The 15,746-nt window shown below is 42.6% G+C and overlaps 1 long non-coding RNA gene across 3 annotated transcripts in view; it reads left to right on the forward strand.

Moving 5' to 3' along the window:
• Nucleotides 1-15,746, forward strand: part of Jpx (JPX transcript, XIST activator) — a 153,725-nt gene that overhangs the window by 47,766 nt on the left and 90,213 nt on the right. Inside the window, exon 4 of one of the 3 annotated variants that reach the window (XR_597649.4) lies at nucleotides 75-12,749. The exons of the other annotated variants lie outside the window; for them this stretch is intronic. This is a non-coding gene — a long non-coding RNA (JPX transcript, XIST activator). Of the gene's footprint in view, nucleotides 1-74; nucleotides 12,750-15,746 lie in introns of those variants that run through there. 3 annotated transcript variants of the gene reach the window in all.

Raw genomic sequence — 15,746 nt, forward strand, 5'->3', positions numbered from 1 at the left:
TATCCTTTGCGTTCTGTATTGTCTGGCATCAGTAGCCCCATCTGACTTGGGAACTTTTTTCTATTCCTTTTCAGAGAATGATAGCTTTCGAGTTCTCTAATTATCAAATCGTTGATTGAAAAAACGTAAATCGGCTCTTGCTCTCTTGCTCTTCCCCTCTTTCCCCTTTGTTCCTTCTCTCCCCATTCCCCTCCCCACTTCTTTCCACATGCTCATGGCCGGCCTCTACCCCTCTACTCCTCTCCTTTTCTACTCTACTCTCTCTCTCTCTCTCTCTGCCCTACTACCCTCTTAACTCCCCTCCGCATACCCTGAATAAATTCTATTCTATACAAAAAAAAAAAAAAAAAAGAAAAGAAAGAAAAAAAGAAAAAAGAAAAGAAAAGACATAAATCATGAAAGTGGAAGGCAGGGGCCACCCTCACCCCAACCCCACCCCTGCACAGCCCTGTGGCACTTTCCTCTTACCTGGGACTGCTTACAGCAGATGGTAGGGAACAGAGGGAATGAGAGGCTTGGGGAACTTTCTCCCACCCTGTTAGAATTCCACTTAGATGCCTCCACACAGGGACTGGGACTGACTGAGTAAGAATCAAGCAACAAAGGAACACTCTGGGAGTTTTTTGTTTTCTCTGGGCAACCTGATAGAGCCTAAGGATTCAGATCCCTAACAAGACAGCACAGTCTTAATCAGAGGTGGTGTGGGGTTGGGTGGTTCTCACACCGGAGAAATCCACTAGGTAAATAGAACAGACAGAAACATATAGAAAGAGACACACAATAAAGACAACAAGGGGTAGCCACCACAAACTCACATACCTTAATAGAACAGGAGAATCCAGTTGTGTCTCACACGGAGTCTGGACACTGGATCAGTGGCTGTAGCTGGCCTCTCCTTTATGTCCTGAACAGAAGGCACTTTAACCAGACTTACCTCAGTAGGTGACAGACTAGATGATTCTTACTGAAGGAACTTTAGACAGGAATGTAGGATGCACTGAGATCTTCTCTCCCAGAGCCCTGGAAAGTTTCAGGTTTTGTACCCCCTAGGGGAGAGTCTGCAGGCACTGTGGTCCATAGCCTGTGGTGGTCAAACTGGTGAGATTCTCAAAGGGATCTCAGTGGAACTTCCATTGTTGATAGGTAGACACCCAAAAACCATTTATATGACCAAAGTATGAATTGAAAGTTTGTATTAAGTCATCTAGAAATTGCCTGGAGAGAAAAGCAGCCTCAAATGCATTTTATAGGAAACTTTTAAAGGCAAAGACTAGGAAAACTACATCTTGGTTGTCAGGGGAAAGGTAAAACAAGCAGGTTAGCAGAACCAACAATATGCAGTAAGCTGGGATTTTGACCCTGAATTTCTGGAACAAGTTTGGAGACTTTCCCATAGTACTTACCGTGGTGGGGGTAGAAAAGTAGGGAAGTCAGTTACAGGTAAACCAAAGATGGTTCCAATTGAGACAAGATGGAGGAACCTTTCCCCTGTCATAATTTCAGTTAACCTATGAGTATAGTTGGTAGTCCCTGAAGAATCTTTGTATGAAGAAAACTCTCAGAAGTTTTCTTTTCAGAAATGAAGTACAATTTGACTACCTGCATCACACATATTCCCCTTTATGTGATTGCATCATAGTGAGGGCTAGCCAATTTACCATGCCATTTCACTGGTGACCTCTGGATGATCTGCTATACTTTTAAGAGGTATAGGTATCCGTGTGTAATTTAAAAATCTTTGTTGAGTTTAGAATGCATGCATCCTTTATCCATTCTACATTTTTATTTATGGTAGATTACTGATCCAAATCCTATTGCAATTTGGTTTCTAGTATTAAACTGATTATTAGCCCCTCTTGAACTCCAGTAGAAACTATAGAATCCCCCTGAGCTCCAGTGGAATCTATAGAAACATGAGGGTCAATGACATTGCTGTTTTGGATGAAATCATTGAGGTTGGCCTTGGTACACTGACAATGTGTGGTAGTGAAAGGGATAGCCAATTGAACCATAGTGTAGGTTCTGCTCCGCTTGGTTGGCAAGATTTTTAAGTTATGGTTCACCATATGTGTCCTCTGACAATGCTCAGGCTAGTGTGGTGTCCCATCTCCTCAAAGGCAGAGAGGTTCTTACATTCAGATGCATTTTGCGAGAATTCCAGCTCATCTGCCCATCTTAGAAGACAGGAGATGTAATTGCTTCCTATCAAGGAAGGTTAACGAGTGAGGAGACAGTCTTTGGCTCAGTCTCTCCATGGTTGGAAAGAAAAGGGACATGGATTTAGAAGACAGGTTTCCCTAAGCCATCTCATCTTGGAAGGGGACAACCCTGTAGCTCATTCCTCAGGTGTCTGGTGTCACCTGAGCAAGAATGAGATCCCTTAAACTTCTGGCCTCCCTGCCACAGAAGAATGACAATAGTGTCTGAATAGTGACAGAACATTTGATCCATTCCAACCAGATACTCATCTTGAAACACCCAGTTTCAACCCCTATTGTCTGTTTTAAATCTTAAAACTTGGAACTATTTGTACCTTTTTGGGTGTTCCTTAGTAATCTCTAGTTTAGAGGTAGGGCTACATTGAGTAACTAAACAACAGAAAAATGTCCCCAGGGTCTCTCTTCATTTCCCAAATAAAGCTCATAGACATGTAGGCCACATATTCCAGTGATGAATGAACGAATCCTGGGAAGTTATACAGAGGGTCCTTACAGCTTCCGGGAACACTGCCCTTCACTATTCAGATTTTTCTAAGGGATGTGCCTCGAGGCTTGGGGTCCTTTAGTGGGACTGTCCCTTGGCAGTATAGAGTGTCATATATCACCAAACTTATGGTATGGAGGAGATCCATGGGAGGAAAATTCAGTACATGTCGCAGACCACCCAGGGGAGTGTGTCAGCAGAGGGACCAAGGCTTGGATTTCAGGTAGAGAACAGATTTGGTGTGACAGACAGACACAAACTTGAGGTGTGTGCTGCTGCAAAAAGCTTTACTTTTTGGCATAGATTTAAGCAGTTAGAACAGGTAAATCATAATTGGCTGTCATCCAGCTCTTATTCATCACCCTACCAAATGTCTCTTGCAAGGAGGAAAGCAGAACGTACAATCTAGGAAAGAATTTTTAGCCTCAAACAATAGTTTAGAAAACTGTAGTTATACTGTCAGATTTGTGGGCACCAGGTATGTATTCATCATTTACCTTTGTTTTAATAATTTTAAACTCTATATTTATGGCCCCTCAGAATAGTAAGGAAACTTTTGTAACCATAGTTAACTCTTTTTTTTTTCTTTTCTTTTTTTCGGAGCTGGGGACCGAACCCAGGGCCTTGCGCTTCCTAGGTAAGCGCTCTACCACTGAGCTAAATCCCCAGCCCCATAGTTAACTCTTGATAAGTTTGTTCAACTTGTTGGAACTTGTCTATGATCTTTTTAAAAGAATCGTTACTGTTTTGAATCATGTTAAATAAAACTTATCTAAAAGGGGGGAAAGGCTTTTCTGGAACAGTCATGTTGTTAGTAACTGCAATTAATTTCTCTCCTATTTACTGGGAGCTAATGGATATAGCATTTGTATTCATCGCAGCTGTTGAGTTCATCAGGATCATGGTGGTGTGAGACGGTTCCGTCTCTGAACTTTCAGTTCCTGAGACATCTAAAGGTACATGACCATCTTCCCACACTGCTATATTCTTAAAATCAGATATTGCTGACAGGCTTAAAATTGCTAAGATCACCAAGGCTAGAACACAGAAGGCACCTCCACCACAGGCATAGACCCTGGTCATCATCTATTTGTAGGGAGACGGCCAGGACCTCCAGGAGGCCGAGCCATTCCAGGCACAGGCCTCTGTTCTGGATAGAAACGAAGCACAAGAGCTTCAGGTCACACAGACTCCACTGGAGTGGGTGTGGCAAGGACACATATATTTGTCAATCCAAGAAAGTTCTTTTCCATAGGGTAAGAAAGCCATTTCTCTACTTGGACTTTAACTGTTTCCTTGTTTGTTTGCTTTTAGTCTGAGAGTTAGGAAAAAGTTTCATTCCAGCACAAGAGTCAGTGAGCTTGAAGTGAAGGAATAATTTCTGAAAACAAGAAAAGGTAGAAAGGAAAGTATAGGAAGAGCCACAAATTTTCATATCCTAACCCTGTAATTCCATTCGTATATGACAAAGACTTATGTTCTAGGTAGGATGGAGAGAAATATGTAGCCCCAAAGTTAGCCAGAAAAGTAATTTCTTTTTTTTTTTTTTTTGGTTCTTTTTTTCGGAGCTGGGGACCGAACCCAGGGCCTTGCGCTTCCTAGGTAAGCGCTCTACCACTGAGCTAAATCCCCAACCCCAATTTCTTTTCCCAATAAATCCACACTCAAATCTTTTGTAACTTTCTTACTATGTATGGTCGACTTAAAAAATGTTTAATACAGTTTACATGTAAGGGTGTTTTGTGTTCATATATGTCTGTGCACCACATTCGTATGAATGCCTGATGGGGTCAGGATCCAACTTCTGAGCAAGGGGGAAGATAAAAGACATGCGAGCAATAAGAATAACCTCTCAGATAGGCCTCTGGCACACACGCTCCAGTCATGGGAAGATGATGCTTGAACAAAAGGAAGCAGATGCCTCTGATGGAGAGGGCTCAGTGATATAGAGCAACAGATCAATTGCATCAATTTCTGGGCCCCAACTCTATACTTAGCCCAAGCTGATGTCTTTCTAGTTATGAGATGTCTTTCTAGTGATGAGAGCTCCAATAATAATAGTGATAATAGTGATATATGTGACAAGGCTGAAGAGATGGACCAGTTTAAGAGCACCAGCTGTTCTTCCAGAGGACTTAGGCTTAATTCCCAGCACCCACATGACAGGTCAAAAGTGTCTCAACTCCCATTCCTTTTGCTAGAAGAAGGACCCGGTTTCCCCACATCTTGTTTTGTGTTTAGAGGCTTAACCTCCTTTTTCTTTCTTCCTATCATGAAAACTCTCGGAAAGCTCCATAGGGGCTTTTCTTGGCTACTGGTTGGTCACCATAACTCCAGATGAAGAAGATCCTGGACAGAGTCCATATACATCACCTTATGCCATATGAGGGTGTGATTAGATCAGCACTCACATAGATTTCACATGGAAGTTTCTGGTACTCTAGCTAAATTGTTTCCTTTGTCTCTGAGCAGGCCCTCCCTTCTTAGGAAGGTAGAACCTTGGATTGAGAGTCCATAGACATGCTGGACATGATGGCGCATGCCTTTAATCCCAGCACTTGGACAACAGAGGCAGGCAGATCTCTGAGTTCGAAGTTAGCTTGGTCTACAGAGTGAGTTTCAGGACACCCAGAACTATACAGTCTTGAAAAACAGCAAGAACAACAACGACGACGACAAATCTTTAATATGCCTAGAACTGTGTTTATAGTCATGCTAAATATAAATTTAATTTAGTTATGAAAACAAGATTGAGGAAGAGGCCAGTTTATATGTTCCATTTTTTTTATAGTCTTTTGTGTATGGTGTCAAAGTTAAGCCTAAACCAGGTAAATCAAAGTAAATTTGGAAAAAAAAGCTTAAAATTTCTAATATAAAATAATATTTAAAACCAAGGTATTTTAAACAAACAAAAAACCCTGTAAAATTAATGTCTGGTTATGAAGAATTATTCAGAAACAAAACAGGGTAAAATTCACATAACATTCCAAAAAATGATTGGTTGGTATACATGTTTGGCAGGACATCTCTAGATTCTTTTCCCTTGGATGAACATAGACGTCCTCAGAGTAAGCTGCATGCTAAGCGCCAACACAGAATAAAGGCACATGGACAAATAAGATCTGGTAGAGTCTATTAGTTCTGTCTCCAGGTATGTAGGCAAGGTCAGAGAAGCATCTCCTTTTCTTTTCTTTCTTTTTTTAAAAAAAGATTTATTTATTTTATTTATACAAGTACATTGTAGCTGTCTTCATGCACAGGAGAAGAGGGCATCAGATCCCATTACAGATGGTTGTGAGCCACCAAGTGGTTACTGGGAATTGAACTCAGGACCTCTGGAAGAGCAGTTAATGCTCTTAACCACTGAGTCATCTCTCCAGCCCCAGCATCTCCTTTTCTACAAGGAACATGGATTGCTTATGATGTCTCACATTACAAGAGAATGGACTCTCCTGCCCATGGGAGAATCCTGGAGTCTGTACACACATCCTAAATGTCTTGAGCAATGGAAAGGTAAGTAGCAATTACTCTACACTCAATGTCTCAAAAACAGGCATCTGATGAAGATATAAACAGAAGGACCTTGAACCTAAGCCAATCATCTGTTATGGGACCTGCATACTAATGCTATTGGCTGTGCCCTTTATCATGGTCCCCAGTTCTCTTCCTTGCAGCAAAGTTATTCCCAGGGATGAGAAGCTAATACCTGATTCTACCAAGAATCCCTAGGGATTTTCTAAATAAATATAACACTAAATTTCTACTGTAAGGTCATATATACCAGTCAATACAGGTACCTATATACATATACCATAGGATCAGTTGGAACAGCAGACTGAACTATGGATACTCATTCTAATACTAAGGTTCATGTGTCGTCTCATGGATCCAACATACCTGGTTAAAGAAAACAACATCACCTGCGAGACCTGCACTGTAGAAGTTCATCCAGACCAGCCCCTCTGGATCACCTTCCAGAAAATTCCCCAGGGGACATTTGGAGATGGGGATCACAGTGCCCCCTTCTCCCCTTTGGATACATGGCACTGTTGGCAATAATACTTTCCATAGCTGTCACAACGCCCGGGAATTGGAGCCAGGCACAAAACTATGTTACCTTGCTATAGCAGAAAATGACAGGTACTCTGGGCAATTGTTTCGTTGTTTTAGTGACTTACAGTCTGTCCTTGTTGAAGAATCTGAGCAATACCTTTACCCAGGACTTTCCTCTGGGTCATTCTTGGTTTATTACTTGGGCCTAGTGTTCTAAACTGGCTAACTCAATTTCTTAAAGAAGTTTCGGGTCAGATTGATGCCGTTCAAAATCAACTTTTACCGCTTTGTGAGGTCTGGTCCTCTTCTTGACTGATACTCATGGAAGAATTTGTCCTCTCTCCTACAGGAACAATATTGTTTCTATACCAACAGATCAAAATCAGTTCTGATCATGGTTCAGAGACTTAAGAGACCAGGCATTAGAAAAGAAAGAAAGAAAGAAAGAAAGAAAGAAAGAAAGAAAGAAAGAAACAAAGAAAGAAAGAAACAAAGAAAGAAAGAAAGAAAAGAGTCTCTTCCTCTGCGTGGGCTCTTGGTATTCGTCCATCCTGGTTCCTCCTCCTACTGATCATTCTTTTTATCCTTTCTCCTTATCCTCACATTTACATCTTTACCTTGTCTTTTAGAAATTTTCCTGGGTTGGGGATTTAGCTCAGTGGTAGAGCGCTTGCCTAGGAAGCGCAAGGCCCTGGGTTTGGTCCTCAGCTCCGAAAAAAAGAACCAAAAAAAAAAAAAAGAAATTTTCCTGAGGCCCCTCTTGGCTCCTCTTAGTGTTGTCAGTCATCATATAAGATGAAGTCAAAACAATACTTTTCTTAGAATGACTCCAGCACCCCCCCCCCAAATAACCTGGACTAATTCTCCATCCACCAGCAGGAATTAGTCAGAGAAGTATGCCCCCTCTCTTTTATATATAAAGGGTCTAGAATAAAGTACCTCCCACTTCCCAAAAGATAAGACCACAAAACTGAGCTTTAAGTTCCAGGAAGCCGGCTATTTGGGGTTTGCAGAAGAAAGGCAGCTGATCTTGACCCCAGACACCCAGTGGTTACAGAGAGACATCAGACACAGCAGATTCAAAAAAAGGCTTGTCTAAGGAAAACAGCTAACTTGCTCATTCAGCCAGTAATGAAATCTCCTTCCCCCTCAGTAGCCTTAGCTAGAAAAACCCCAGCTTTTTTTTTTTTTTAGAAAACCCCATGTACACTGTTTTCTTGAACTGTGGGTCACTGAGTGACTGGGTCCTGTCCCTTGACCACATGATCAGAACTTGAGATGCTATACCTCTGGTAGGAAATAAAGCCTGCCCTAGCTGTTCGAGGTTCTCTACATTTTCAACTTTTATTCCTTCCTATAAACTTCATTCTTACTTACCCTTAAGTTTTTTGTTTCACTTTTTGTTTTTTGAGACAGGGTCTCTCTGTGTACCTCTGGCTGTCCTGTAACTCACTCTGTAGACCAGGCTGGCCTCAAACTCACAGAGATCTGACTGCCTCTGCTTCCTGAGTGCTGGGATTAAAGGTGTGCACCAGCACTGCCCAGCTCCTTAAATGTTGTATCCATAATAGCTGTGCTTTGGATTCGGAATGGTTAACTTTATTAAGTATGCAGCAAGCAGGAGTAATAGAGCAAAAGAACAAGCAGCAGGGTCATCAGGTCCCGGGCTTCTAACACCATCAGAAAGGCACTCGGAAACCTTGGTCTTTCCTCCCTCTAGAGTCTAGGTCTTCTTCCCAAATTGGATGGAGATACCCAGAAATGACTAGACAGTACTTTCTACTATAGCATTTCAGCAGAAGAAATGGTTTCATAGCCACGGAACGAAATAGAGGCCAGGTAGAGGTTGTGTCTGCCTTTGATCCCAGCACTTGAGGTCAACCTGGTCTACAGAGTGAGTTCCAAGACAACCAGGGCTACACAGAGAAACCCTATCTCCAGAGAGAGAGAGAGAGAGAGAGAGAGAGAGAGAGAGAGAGAGAGAGAGAAACGAACTAGAGTCTGCATGTTCTTCAGAAAATGGTCAAACACAGGAGCAAGCCTACTCTTAACTGAGATAAAACTACGTGCTATAAAAGCCAGATCACACCTAGTACTCCTCACAAGAGCTCAAGGAGAGATATTAGGTCAAGGCTTTGAGAGGAACAAATTCTCAACGGAAGGAACTGACTAAGCGATCATGCATTGGATAATCAAAATTTTAAGTCTCTATTTTCTTCAGCCATGGTTTGAGAAGCAAAGATCTCTATGTACAGAAGAGAGTCCCTGAATGTCTTAAAGAAGGCACAAATGGAAGACTATCCATTTGCTCAGTGGCAGCAAATCGATCTATTTGTTCTCCCACTCAGTTATTTCCCTACCTCAAATTCCTCCTGTAGCAACCAGACATCTCTACCTGCTCCTTTTCACTCAAGATGTTCTTGGTTCCTTGGGATTCCTTCTGGGTCTCTGGGAGCCAGCTATCCAGTGTTGTGGTCACGAGGACCACAGAGGTGAGGAATCAGGAGGTTTGTAAAAAAAAAAAAAAAGAATTACTATGTAATCCCAAATTTACACTTCTAGTTCCACAGATTACAGAAAGCATATGTTCATGTAAATACTTATGCACCAACAATGATCATGACTTAGTTGACTATCTGTTAGCTGTTTGTCACTTGGTCAGCATCTCGTGACTTTGCAGGCATCTTGAGTTAATTATATAAGCTCTCTGACTTACAGGTGTTCCACCGCTGCTAATCATGTTTTCTTTGTTATCCCAGTGGCCACAAAAGCAGCTGCAGTGTTTCTGGTTATCTCTTTGTTTACTACTGGATGGTCTGGGGTCTCTTTCCTCAAAGGCTAGGGGGTTGTTAGAAGCCATCCTTATTTACAAATTAGTCTATTATAATTAGTTACATTAGAGATGATGTATTAAAAGTAGTTATATAATCTGTAACATTCACTAGCCTGTTCTTGCTTCCCGAAGGGGAAAGGTCTCAGAAGAGCTAGCCAGCCTTCGTCAGTGGCCTTGCTTCTTAGAGCCCCTCTCTCTGTTCTCCACTATTCGGCTATCTCATAGCCAGTTGTAAATGTCTTTGTCTCTTCTTGGTGCTTCTAGATTTGCTATTTGAACCCTTACATTGCCTTTTATCCTTAATATCCATTTGTTCTGTAACATACAGAATAACTTATAGTTTTCACAGTAGGCTCTTTTTCTTATGGCCTACTATGAGCTAACTCCTGCCTCAACATATAACGTAATTTTTAGAAAAGTATATAATTGTATTCAACTGGAAATTCATGTTTTGAATACTAAATTAGAAAAGAATTTGTGAAGCTTCAAGATGTTTTTTAAAAAAGGTGTTGGTTGGTGGTGGCACACACCTTATTAAAAATACTCCCATCACTCAGGAGGCAGAGGCAGGTGGATCTCTGTGAGTTGGAGACCAGTCTCTCCTATACAGCAAGTTTCAGGACATCCAGAGCTACACAGAAAAATCCTATCTTGAAACTGCTGCCACCCCAAAACAAAAAGGAAAGAAACATACAAAATGAAAAGTAACAGTTGAGTTTTCTGAATGTACCGCATACATGAGATACAGATAGTTTGAATGTTAACTATTGCTCAACTGGACCTGGGCGAACATCCATCAGGTTACCCACAGTGGGGTCCCCATATGGTTACACATTGCAATCTTCACATTTAATCCTTGTGTTATCTTGAATCTTAAAGAATAGACTTTCTTACTTGCTCTGTTCAGCCTTCCAGTTGCAACTGTCCCCTTGAAGGGACAAAGCACACTTTCCATAGAAAGGCCCTGATTTTTAATGTGTGTATATATGCAAAGAGACACCATTAAAATCTGTTAACCATACCTCATGGAGGCCCCACTGACCAGAAAATTACTATGTAGCCAAAGATGGCATTGATTTTGCCATAATCCTCTGTCTTCTGAATATTAGGATTACAAGCAGGAGCTACCATGCCTGCTTCTTACTGGCGTTTACCTTTCCCCAGACTCGTTGTCTTCCAAACTAGGCATATAGAAAGAGTGCTCCTAGGGACTTCTGGAGCGATTGGCCAGCTCCAGACATGGACAATGCCTGTGCAGGGCCCCTGGACTCTGCCAAGTGCTCAGGAGAACTTGCAAGCGATGCTGCTTCCTTGAACTAGTGGGTCTGTCTCAAAGAAGCGTGCAAGCTCTTAGGGAACTTTCCAGAGGAGGCCTCACTGACTGAGAAGATGGTAGACTGGAATCAAAGAGAGAGGTCAGCACTTAAGTGGGGTCACCTAGAATCATAGGAATGTGGTTGGTAAACATCCGAAGGAAGAGAAGAAAAAAAATTCACAGAAAACATAAGTCAAAAAGGACGGAGTGGGGCCCGTTATTCTCTTTTGGGAGAGCTACTTCTGAAGGCTCTGGTCCTGCTTAGAAACACAGCCAGAAATGGAAACTTCAGACCTTAAACAAGTAAAGAATTAAAAAACTAAGTGCAGCTTAAAGCAGCTTCTAGTCTACAGGTAAAGAAAGAGAACTTTGAACTTTAACTACTGAGTAAACACCAGGATGGACAAACAATAGGAACATCAGGTTACTTATTAATTTATTAACAAACCACAGAGTAAGAAACAGGGCACAGTTGATTTCTTTTTCTTTTCATTTTTTTTTAATTTCTATTTTACACCATGCTGGGAGTTGTGAATGCTAGGAAAGGTCTCCACCACCAAGCTTTATTCTGGGTCTTCCCTGGGTTTTGTGTCTTTACAATGTATGTTATAACTTAAATAACAAATGAGAAGCTGTTCCAATTGACGAAAGTCACAGGACTAATCACGTCTTCGCTTAAATTATATTTGTCCTCGGACACTCTTGAAGTATATAGCTATTTTGCTGCCTCTCATCTTTAAGTTGTTATTGTCTTTTTTTTTTTTTTCCTGGAGCTGAGGACCGAACCCAGGGCCTTGTGCTTGCTCGGCAAGTGCTCTACCACTGAGCTAAATCCCCAACCCCCATCTTTAAGTTGTAACTAAATATAATGTATAGAAAATTATGTGCTTGAAACCCTGACCTGTAGCTCTTTCCTTGACTAGAATTTCCAAAGTTATAACATTAATGTAGTAAAATGTTTAAATGGCACATAAATGTTCTCACATGAATAATAAAAGTAGGCATAAGTCCTTGGCACTTATAAAATGGCTTCATAAAATAATCCAGGTCAGGCACGTGGCTCACGCCTCCAATCCCAACAGTTAGGAGGCTGAAACAGATCGCTGTGAGTTTAAGGTCAGCTTGTGTAGACAGCAACTTCCAGGCCACTCAGGACTACACAGTAAGAAAATGTCTAAAACAGAGAGAAAGAAAAAAAAATCCCGAATCAGTTAAAGTAGGGATTGTAAGGGTTAAAGTTATTACATAAAATGTAAGCAGATAAAGGGGTGATTGTCCCACCGCTTCTACTTAGAAAGATCAATGCATCTGCTCTTTAAAGCTTACCCATGCATTTCCCAACAACTGTGAATTAAAGGACATCTCTATTATAACCTTAAGGCTTTGTATTGGCTGAGGTAGTGATAGCAGTCAATACTATTACCAGTTCCATTCACACGTCATCAACAATTCTTATGACCCTCACAGACATACCCAGTCAGTTTTGTTCAGCCCTCATGTCAGCAGCCTTTCAGGCCATTTCCATGTCCAAAAGTACATAACACATCCTTTCTACCTACCTGTTTAGTAAACGCAAACAGCTCTGTACACACACACACACACACACACACACATGTGCACATTCATGAGCATGTGTATTAACACTGTTCCTGGGAAGATATGAACAAATGTTTATTCACCCCGGATTATTACCCAACACAAAGTACAGATACCACTAAAGTCCTACCTGCTGAAGGGTTGGGGATTTAGCTCAGCGGTAGAGCGCTTGCCTAGCAGGCACAAGGCCCTGGGTTCGATCCCCAGCTCCGGAAAAAAAAAACTAAAAAAAAAAAAAAAAAAAAAGTCCTACCTGCGGAAGCAAAGGGTTTTATTGAGCTTACTCACAGGAGTATGGGTGAAGGATTACTTACAGGATCAGGCCCGACTCAATGGCAGCTGCTACTAAAGCCCACCCCAGCATGGATGAGAGCTCCTGAAAGCTGGGATGCTAGGGCTCACTGCATCGATGCTTGACAGGTTAGAGAAGATCAAAGACTGGCTGCTCTCCGCCTCTTCCAGGCAGCTCGGCTGACCCACGAATGCCCCTCAGCAGTCTTTATTACTTTTATAAATGAGCTTGGGGAGGGAGGGCCATGGTGCATCTGGGGAGTTTTCAGGGACTTCCTGAGTCTAAGGAGCCTCCCCTTTGAACTCCTTGAGTCTTATTGAGCTTCCCTCCAAGATGGACTATATCAATTTGTAGTAACTGTTATGTAACAGCCTGTGTGTGTGTGTGTGTGTGTGTGTGTGTGTGTGTGTGTGTGTGTGGTGTATAATCAAACACAATAGTTCACATTTTGGTGAAGGCAAAGTCAAAATAAGCACAGCCAAGACACAAAAGAGTGGATAAATATTACCTCCATGCAGTAGGCAAAGAGAACAAGGGACTCGTTTCTAATATGATGCTCTCCTCAGACAACAGAAGTATGCAGATTCAACTCACGGGGCCACATATAGTCATAAAGAGGTGTGCTGATTCCTAAGCATGCTGAGTTTAGGAATGCATTCCAGACTTAGCTCAGTTTAAGATTATAATTTCGAAGGAAAAGACAGTAGATACATTATTGCTGTGTAGCTCAAAAGTCTCAGAGCATATGAGAGATCCCAGGGATGGACAGAAATGCCTATGGCCATGGTGATCTTGCACCGCAGGGCTTTAGCAGAAAGTAAAGGGAAGCACACTTTTAAGGTACATTAATAGGGAGTCTGCCCCCGAAAGTACCAGCTTTCCGTAGTCACTAACCTATGTACGTTTGTGTGGGTGTCTTCCTCAACTAGCCCCACCTTATTCCTATTATTTGAGTTTTTGAGTCTTGCGTCTCTCGCTGATTCATCTAGGCTGGCTGCTGAGCTCCAGGATCCCCCTGTGCCCCCCCCTCCCCAGTTCCATAGCCTAGTGCTGGGCTTACAGAGCGCTCTCCTCTCCAGGTGAGTGCTGTGGATTCCGCTGCAGACATTGCGGTGCTGCAGACAAAGCCCTGAGCCACCCTCCTCTCATTTGCATATGATTTCCATGACATCTACCCTTCTTCAGAAACTTAAGGAAGTATGGCATTAGATTAAGGATGTCTTCCAGTGGGATTTATCTGGCACACTGAACAGTACGTTGTAACATTTTATTCCTCAGAATTGAATGAAACATTTTGTTCGAGAGGGAAGAGGGTGGTTCACAAAACACAGTAAGATCAGAAATTAAAAGGTTCATAAGACTCATCCCCAAAATGATAAAAACTGTGAGCCTCAGATTTATTGCCAAAATCATGTGCGAGTTCTGCAGAGTCCCGAGATACAGCTTCAGCGACCTGTCACCTGTTAAGCCCGCCCCACCCGATGTAACACCAAGGTAGACTTGGATGGGCTGCATCTCTGCTCTGTTGTTGTCGTCAGTGCCCTACCTGGAATGAACTGAGGTGTGTTCATCTCTGCCCAGGAAAAGTGGCAACACATTTTAAGTCCAATATATTTTAGAATTTTGAGTTTTAGTGGTGATTTATCCCCAGCCCCTCCCTACCATGTGTATATGTGTCCTAAATGAATTGTACACCTCCTTTAACCTGAGATCTAGTGTCTTTAGGAGAACAGGTTAGATGCCTGGCTCTTTCCTTGTCAGGTTTCCAAACACATTAAATCTCTACTATCTCCTAAACAGGAGCTATTGACCAGGGCTACTATAACGAGCCATCACAGGACAAGTGGCTTTCATCTTTTATTTCTGTTGCTTGTTTTGTGCACATTCTCTCTCTCTCTCTCTCTCTCTCTCTCTCTCTCTCTCTCTCTCTCTCTCTCCCTCCCTCCCTCCCTCCTTCCCTCCTTCCCTCCCTCCCTCCTTCCCTCTCCCCCCCCCCTCTCGAGTTTTATTCTAAGGCAGGATCTCATGTATCCCAGGCACTCACATTGAACTATGTGTGGAGTCAAGAATGAACACGAACTTCTGATGCTTCTCCTTCCCCCTTCTCAGATTACACACACACATCACCACACCCAGGTTACGCATTGCTAGGGGTGAAACCCAGGACTTTGTGCAAGCTAGCCCTCTACTAGCTGAGCTACATGCTCAGTCCTAAAAAAAATTCTTATTATTCCCACTTAGTTCCAGGTTTAGAGGACTGGGGGTGACTAAAAACCTGCCTGTGCTGGAGGAAGAGGCTCAGGAATAAGTTCCGATGCTAATGATAAGTGTAGGAGGGGCGCCCAGTAACGTATGGGACTTCGTGGAGGTGAGACTTCGAGCCTCCTCTGGAAGAGAGCCTGCAACAGACTGTGTTGACAGCCTAGATGTTTAGAGCCAGCAGAAGACTGGAGCTTACAGTGGGTAGCCAGAGATCCACCCACACCCCCAACCCGCCAACCACTACTGGTTTTGGCAATCCAAAGTGGGAACAGATGTGAAAATCCAGCTTTCACCTCCTCTCTCCTCCCACACTTCCTTCTCTTGCAACACAGAGGAGGGAGAGAGGAGAGAGGAGATACAGGGGCCTAGATTGAAAGCCCACTCTGATCTTTCACTTCCTGGGCTGACTGCCATTTTTCTCTCCTCTCCTCATTGGACCTTATTCTACCCTACATTACACAGACACAGACACAGACACAGAGACACACACACACACACACACACACACACAGAGAGAGAGAGAGAGAGAGAGAGAGAGAGACAGAGACAGAGAGAGAGACAGAGAGAGAGAGAGAGAGACAGACAGACAGACAGACAGACAGCCAATAAGCCAGCCTGAGCTTATACAATCAGTTTTTTCAGGAGCCCAGCTGCAATCTGCCTCCAAGTGTAGCTCTCAACAGTGGCTTTTT

This window comes from Rattus norvegicus, chromosome X (genome assembly GCF_036323735.1).
Source record: "Rattus norvegicus strain BN/NHsdMcwi chromosome X, GRCr8, whole genome shotgun sequence".
Taxonomy (NCBI): Eukaryota; Metazoa; Chordata; class Mammalia; order Rodentia; family Muridae; genus Rattus; species Rattus norvegicus.